The following is a 7265-nucleotide window of genomic DNA, read 5'->3' as shown; positions in this document are numbered from 1 at the left end:
CAGTGGCCGGATCTCTGCTCACTGCAAGCGCCGCCTCCCGGATTTATGCCATTCTCCTGCCTCAGCCTCCCAAGTAACTGGGACTACAGGTGCCTGCCACCTTGCCTGGCTAGTTTTTTTTTTTGCATTTTTTAGTAGAGACGGGGTTTCACCGCGTTAGCCAGGATGGTCTCGATCTCCTGACCTTGTGATCCACCCGTCTCGGCCTTCCAAAGTGCTGGGATTACAGGCTTGAGCCACCGCGCCCATCCAACTCTTCCTTTTCTATCCAGACAGCTGAGTTTCACGAGTACACGTGGCATAATTAGATCAATCTGAAAGGTGTAGAGAGTTTTGTGTGGGTCCTGAGGAGAAATCTGTAAGTTTGAAATATATGTTTGGAACCAGATGATGAAGGGCCCTGAAGGCCAGGCTTAGAAGGAAATTGATCCAATTAAGTGGTGCTTCTCCTCTGGGGATTTCTAAAGAGGGGCATGGCATGACAAAAGTGGTATTTGGGGCAGATTCTTTTGGCCAAGAGGTATCTGGGAGGCTGGAGTATGGAAAAGCTGACAGCCAGGAGGTTAGACCAGAAGTTACCTTGATAGCCATTTCTGCAGGGATGCGAGGCAGGGGCTGTAGGCTGTTGTGAATAGGAGTGTGCTGGAAAACTAGAAGGAATGGAGGGACAAGGGAGAGAATCCCAAAGCTTGGAGCCATTGCTGTGGGTGACAAATGTGGATGCTGGAGTGCAATAGTAGTGCTAGCTGTCGTCCTCCAGTTTTCATTCTCTCCCTCTTCCTTTAGTGACCAAACCCTGGATTTTAGAGGCAGCATTGCAGAATGGTCAAGATCACAAATTTTGGATTCAACCTGTGAGGGTCTGAACTTCACCACCATCAATTACTATCTGATGACCTTGCTGAGGTATTCTACCTCTCTGTGCCTCTGTTACCCTACCTGAAAAGTGGGAATAACAATAGTGCTTACCTCATAGAGTTGTTGTAAGTCAGTTTGTATAAAGCTGTTAGAACAGTGCTTGGTTCCCAGGGAGCGCTATGTACATGTCAGCTATGTTACAAGCTGAACACACAGCTGTAGCGTTTCTAGCTATGTGTAGCATTTGTCCAAGTATTAACCAACAGGATGTGAGAGGAAGCAGTGTGTAAAACTTTCAGATTGCACCCTTAGAGGGCCCCTCTTCTTCCTGCTAGTGGGACCATGGACGCACTGAGACCATGTGATATAGTGTAAGGAGCTAAAATTGCTGATATTGTGAAGGACCACATCAGCTCTGGGCTGCTTATGTTCCTATTACTATCTGAGAAAAATAAAATCTATCTGATTTGAGTCACTATTATTTTGGGGTCTTGGTTATAGCAGCTGAGCTGTATTTAAATTAATACACATGGATGCAGATGAAGCCTAGTGGAGGCTTCTAAGTTACAAAATAAGGGCTTGTGTTTGGACATGTCTCAGCTACTAGAGGTGAAAGAAGAGTCTCCACCCAGCCACTGCTCGAAAGATTTGGGTCTCCTGTCTGCTGATTGTCCACATTGGGACTTTTAGCTCATTCCACCCGGCTCACGTGGCCTGCACAGAGGGCAGGCTGCCTGTGCCTCTGAACCCAGGCCCTAAGGCTACAGATGACTTTTGTGAGCCTCATCTCCCCTCCCAGTTTGTCCTCCATGCTCATTTTAACTTGATTTCTACCCACATAAAAATGCTGGAGTTAGAGGAAGTCATTGCGATTCACCCAAGTTGGTATCTATTCCTAGGAATGACCACGCCTGAATTGCTAATGATGCCTTCACAAAAAGAGGAGGGGAAAGGAGGTATTGAGTGTGAGGCGGTGGTGGGACATACAAGGAAATGTCCAGCCATTGGTTAAAATACATAGATCTGAGCATAGAAAATAAGATACAGCCATGTAATACACATAAAGTTTGATATTGGCTTCCAATTTGTAGCCATCACCCAAAACCCTGTGTAAGAGACTTAGAGCTTTACTTTAAAAAGAGCTATCTTGGCCAGGCATGGTGGCTTGCACCTATAATCCCAGCACTTTGGGAGGCTGAAAGGGGCGGATCATTTGAGGTCAGGAGTTCAAAACCAGCCTAGCCAAGATGGCAAAACCCCATCTCTATTAAAAATACAAAAAGTTAGCTGGATGTTGTGGTGCATGCATGTAGTCCCAGCTACTAGGGAGGCTGATGCAGGAGAATCTCTTGAACCTGGGGGTGGAGGCTGCAGTGAGCCGAGATTGTGCCACTGCACTCCAGCCTGGGCACACAGGATGCCCTGCTATCTCCCATTTATCTATAGTTAGGTTTCATTTCTTGAAATTGCATTAAGTAGATTCTCCATCCAGTCCTTCCCCCTTATGACTGCCATCGAAACTCTCTGATAAATTACTTGATCCTGTCTCTGCTTGCTCTAAAATCTTCACTGACGCTACAAAGCCTTCCGGAAAAAGTCAAAATAATTTAGGTTAAAGCTCAAAACTTAAAGTCTTCTATGATCTAATATCAACATTTCTAACTTTAGCTAAGAATTCTTTTTAAAACAAAATCTATATTTTATTCAAAACAAGCTCCTAACTCTTCCTTTTTTCCTGCTTCTTTGCCAATCTTTATACCATGGCTTCTTCCTGGAATGACTCTCCCCCTACCCCTCATTCTCCATCACTAAAATAGAAGTTACTCTTCAAAAAACATTAACTATTTTTTTTCATGAAAGCACTTGCAGGGTGGGGCACGGTGGCTCACGCCTGTAATCCCAGCACTTTGGGAGGCTGAGGCGGGTGGATCACCTGAGGTTGGAAGCTCGAGACCAGCCTGACCAACATGGTGAAACCCCATCTCTACTAAAATACAAAAAATTAGCGTGGTAGTGCGTGCCTGTGGTCCCAGCTACTCGGGAGGCTGAGGCAGAAGAATTGTTGAACACGGGAGACGGAGGTTGCAGTGAGCCAACATTGCACCACTGCACTCCAGCCTGGTGACAGAGCAAGACTCCGTCTAAACAAAAGCAATACAAAACAAAACAAACAAACAAAAGCACGTGTGTCACATTCAGCTGATCTGTCTGATTTCCATCGTTTTAGTTGTCTCTTCTCTATATATCACCTGCTGCCTCAAATTACATATTTGTTAATGTCCTATACCTTCTACATTCTTGTGGGAGATCAAGGATATTTTTCAATTTCTTCATACTGCCTGAACCAGTGTCTTAAACATTTATTGAAATGGTGAGCTTGTGTTCAGCATATAACACTCCTGGACAAATTGAAGTCCTTTTAGATTTTATGTAAGACTCTGAGAGAATGAAGTTCTTTTTAGTTCTTCATGGGACTGTTAAACTGGATGATGTAATTCTAAAGCTGTCTACTTGAAGGAAGGAAGCCCTTGGGCTGAAGGAGAAAAGCAAGAGCAAGCAAAAGAGGGAGAAAAAGCCAACAACATCATTTGGATTGTTGTAGTCTACAAAGACAGCTCCAGCCCTAGGCTTCCCCAGATCTATACCCCAGCAAGTTTCCTTTGTTTCTCTTGTTTATTTGAGGTGGATTTCTATTCTTGTGAATAAAAGAGTCTTCAGCATTTACACATGCTGAGAGGTTTCTAGTATTCTGAAGCATATAAGATAAAGTTACGTTAAACACATTCCAGCTGTGTCCCTGAACATCTGTGAGGCACAACATATGTTCTTCTAAAGCCTCTCACTATTCTTGTTTCATTTAAGATAAGGGCATTTGATAACACATCAGAATGTTTGCAAAAGTGCTTATTATCTGCTCTATCAATTATTGTTAAGGAACTTAAATTTCATAAAAAGAATTCACAGACTGATGAGGGTATTACACTACCAAGAACTGCACCCTTTTCTCAACCCTACAATTTGGGGGATTTCTGAGCCTGTTGGCCAATCCAAATGTTACATTTCTAGTGACCCAATAAAATACCCTAGTCTAGTTCATGTGCCTCAGAAACTAGGGAGCAGCTTCTAATAGATGGGCTGTCTGCTCTTACTAAAAGGAAATACTCATCCCCAGAAAGCCTGCATATCATCGTGGATAAACCAACTTCTACTCATGCTGCCAAGAATTTAATTGGTGCTCTGCATACAAATTCAACAGTTCAGAGTGCAAATTCGAAAGCAGAACAGTCATGCACTCTTCACACCTATTAAAGTGAAGTCAAGAAAGAGTTCCCACAACCTGGCACTATGATAGTAAAATCTAGGAGTTGTATCATCTTCAGAAGTTCAAGAAAAAAATGCCTGTGGCTAACTCGAAAATAGAAATGGCTATATATGCAACCGTAAGTCAACTCTACAATGAATAAAGACACTTTTTAAAACAACATTTCAGAAGTACTTTTTGTTGCCCAAGATTGAAACAGAGACGTGTTCATCAAGTTTGTATCAGTAGTACAGCTGATAGTTCTTGAAGTTTTGTTGTGAAATGCTACTTTCACAGGAAGCTCCAATTTGTCAGCATAGGGACAGTGAAAAGTCTCTTGGGAAAAAATTGGCTCACACCTCCAGGAATCCTTGCCTAAAAGATTCACACCATTGGAAAAATCTGCAATTGGAAAATGCGATTTCCCTGGGCATTTGCTTAGGAAGATGAAAGAGGTATCAGTGTCTTTCCATCTGGTTCCATTCATTGCATAAAATCATTTGAAAGTTTTAAAAGGAAACTAATAAAGAGCCTGAAAATCTGATCAAACTAGGTATCCAATAGCCAATAGGTGACAGCAATTGGGGAGATTTTGCAACTTACTAAGATGAGACTCTGAGATGGCTCCTGACCAAGCCATAGGGACACCATTCATTGTCAAAGCTTGTAATTCTTTCAATCTTTCATGGTCTTGTTGGTGGAATTTCTTTTTTTGTTTGTTTGTTTTGTTTTGTTTTTTGTTTGTTTTTTTTTTGCAAAATGTGGCTCTTTCAAATTTATTAACAGTTGATTATTGATGCCACTCTCCAAATCTTTTCCTAATACTTCATAGGCAGCATACTTTCTGAGATCCCAAGGGTGCTATTATGTTTTGAAGTGTTCCATATCCAGACTTCAACCAAGGAAAAACTTGATGACAGATTTTAAGAAATCTTGAATCATTTCAATGCATCAAATATCAAAGAAAAATAAAGAAATGTAAGGTCAAATATTCTAGGGGTCACAGTACCTTATCCAATAACAATCTAGGTGACTGTAAGCACACCACTTAACCTCTCTGAGCTTTAGCTTCCTCATCTGTAAAATAGGAATCCTACTTTACTCACAGAACCATTACAAGGATTGACTAAGACACAATATATGTGAAAGCAAATAGCACAGTGCCCAGCAGTAAAGTTTTAGTAAATAGGGTTGCCATGTGTCTGGTTTTAAACTAGACAGTCCGGTATTTGAGTTTTCTTTCTGAGAAACAGATTGAGAAAAGACCAGACATATAAATGTAAATGTGAGTAAGTGCTATCGTTACTGTCATGGAATGTCTTGTGCATGAGTATTAGAGCTTTCCCTCACCAGGACAGTTTGTCCCAAGGAATGAGAGGGAACGTGCCTCACTGAAACTTGCTTCAGGTACCACGAGGCAGAAGAAAGCTCAGCATGCACTTTGCTGGGTACTAGGTTCCACCATTGCTGTTGGCCAAGGGCATGCGATGGGCACTGCAGTGGTGCTCAGTGTACCATTCGTGATAGTGTGGTCCTTGCCCACCTCTCATTTTTCCTCTATCTCCTTGTTCTTCTTTTTGGTAGGGGATATTTGGCCGTTTTATACTAAAGGGCAAACTACTTAAAAATGAAGAATATTGAATTTTTCATTAAATTTCCAAATTGGTTAAGAAAAAAGCCATTTTTTTCCAGTTAAGAAATTACATTTTAACCAAAATTACACTTACCAGTTCTTGTCATTAAGTCATCAGTGTTCTGGACAGGTCAGCACAGTATCTCCTCTGCCTGACTTTTCTAAGTTTGAATTTATTCTGCCTGAAGGTCCCCACTCACGAAAGCCCAAATGGCCTATTGTTACCTGGAGTGGTACCCCTCCAGGAGCTCAAAGTGTAGTCATAACCTCAAAACCCACTAGAGACTGAAATCCAACTGACTTTGCTTATCTAAGTGATACTTACTCAACTAGTATTCTGTTTCACTTCCACCAAAGAGAAACAAGAATCATTTAGCCTCTTCATTGCCAATTGGAAACATTGTCCCATACTGTTGGACTCAACAGTCTAAGTTTCAAAGCTTTCTAGAATGTCAAACATGTGTTTCTTTCTAATCTAATTGTAACAGACTTCAGTTTCTCTCCAAAGGCATTTCACCTAAGAGTGTTGGGTCCTTGATTATCCTCAAGGTATCACACACACACCAAATGCTCCCTCCTTGAGAAGAATAGCCTATACATCACACCATGTCCCACTTGAAAAATTTTGAATACTTCCCAGGAATAAAGATTTTCAAAGGATATGGGGTTATCCCTTTACGGTTTGTTCTGAAAGCAATCTTGGGAGAAAATCTCCTTTTTCAGGAAAAGCCAGTTCCCTGAGTTGTTGCCTACAAATGTAGCCTAATGTCTCTGACCAGCTGTCTAAGCTCAAGCTTGGAAAAGTTGAATGTGGTTCCCAGATTCTGTGGCACTCCTGTCCACTGGAAGTTTTTAATGTCCCAGGATTTGGCTGACTCACTTCTTTAGAGTAATTAGGTTGAGCAGTTAATTGCACAGATGTCTTGTTGCTTCATGCCTTTAACTGGGATGAAGGGGATTCCCAAAAGGGCAAGTATCTGAATCATTCAATGGTTATACAAACTATCCTAATTGAGTTATCTTTTCAAAAAGGAAATTTTATGAAGCATTTTTTATTTTCGAATCTGACATCATGCTGTCCTTAGTTCTCCCGCAGAAGTAAAAGAAGAATAGGGTGGAGATTAAAGAAAGCTAGAAGCTACATTTGGTGGCCTAAATTATATTCTTTTTTATTCTAATGAAATTTGATCCATATTTTCTTTTAAAAATAATACTAACTCATTGTAGAAAAAAATTTAAAATACAGATACAATTTTTAAAAAGGGAAAACCACCACTGAGTTAATCAAAATTAAGCAGATTTTTTAAAAAAACTTCAGGACTTCTGAGATCCTTGAGTGTTCTCGACAAGAACGTTTGTGTGTTTCCTCAAGAATGTCTGTTCTGGCCGGGCGCAGTGGCTCAAGCCTGTAATCCCAGCACTTTGGGAGGCCGAGACGGGCGGATCACGAGGTCAGGAGATCGAGACCATCCT

The sequence above is a fragment of the Mandrillus leucophaeus genome, unplaced genomic scaffold, assembly GCF_000951045.1.
Source record: "Mandrillus leucophaeus isolate KB7577 unplaced genomic scaffold, Mleu.le_1.0 Scaffold40, whole genome shotgun sequence".
Lineage (NCBI taxonomy): Eukaryota > Metazoa > Chordata > Mammalia > Primates > Cercopithecidae > Mandrillus > Mandrillus leucophaeus.
This window is presented reverse-complemented; position numbering follows the sequence as displayed.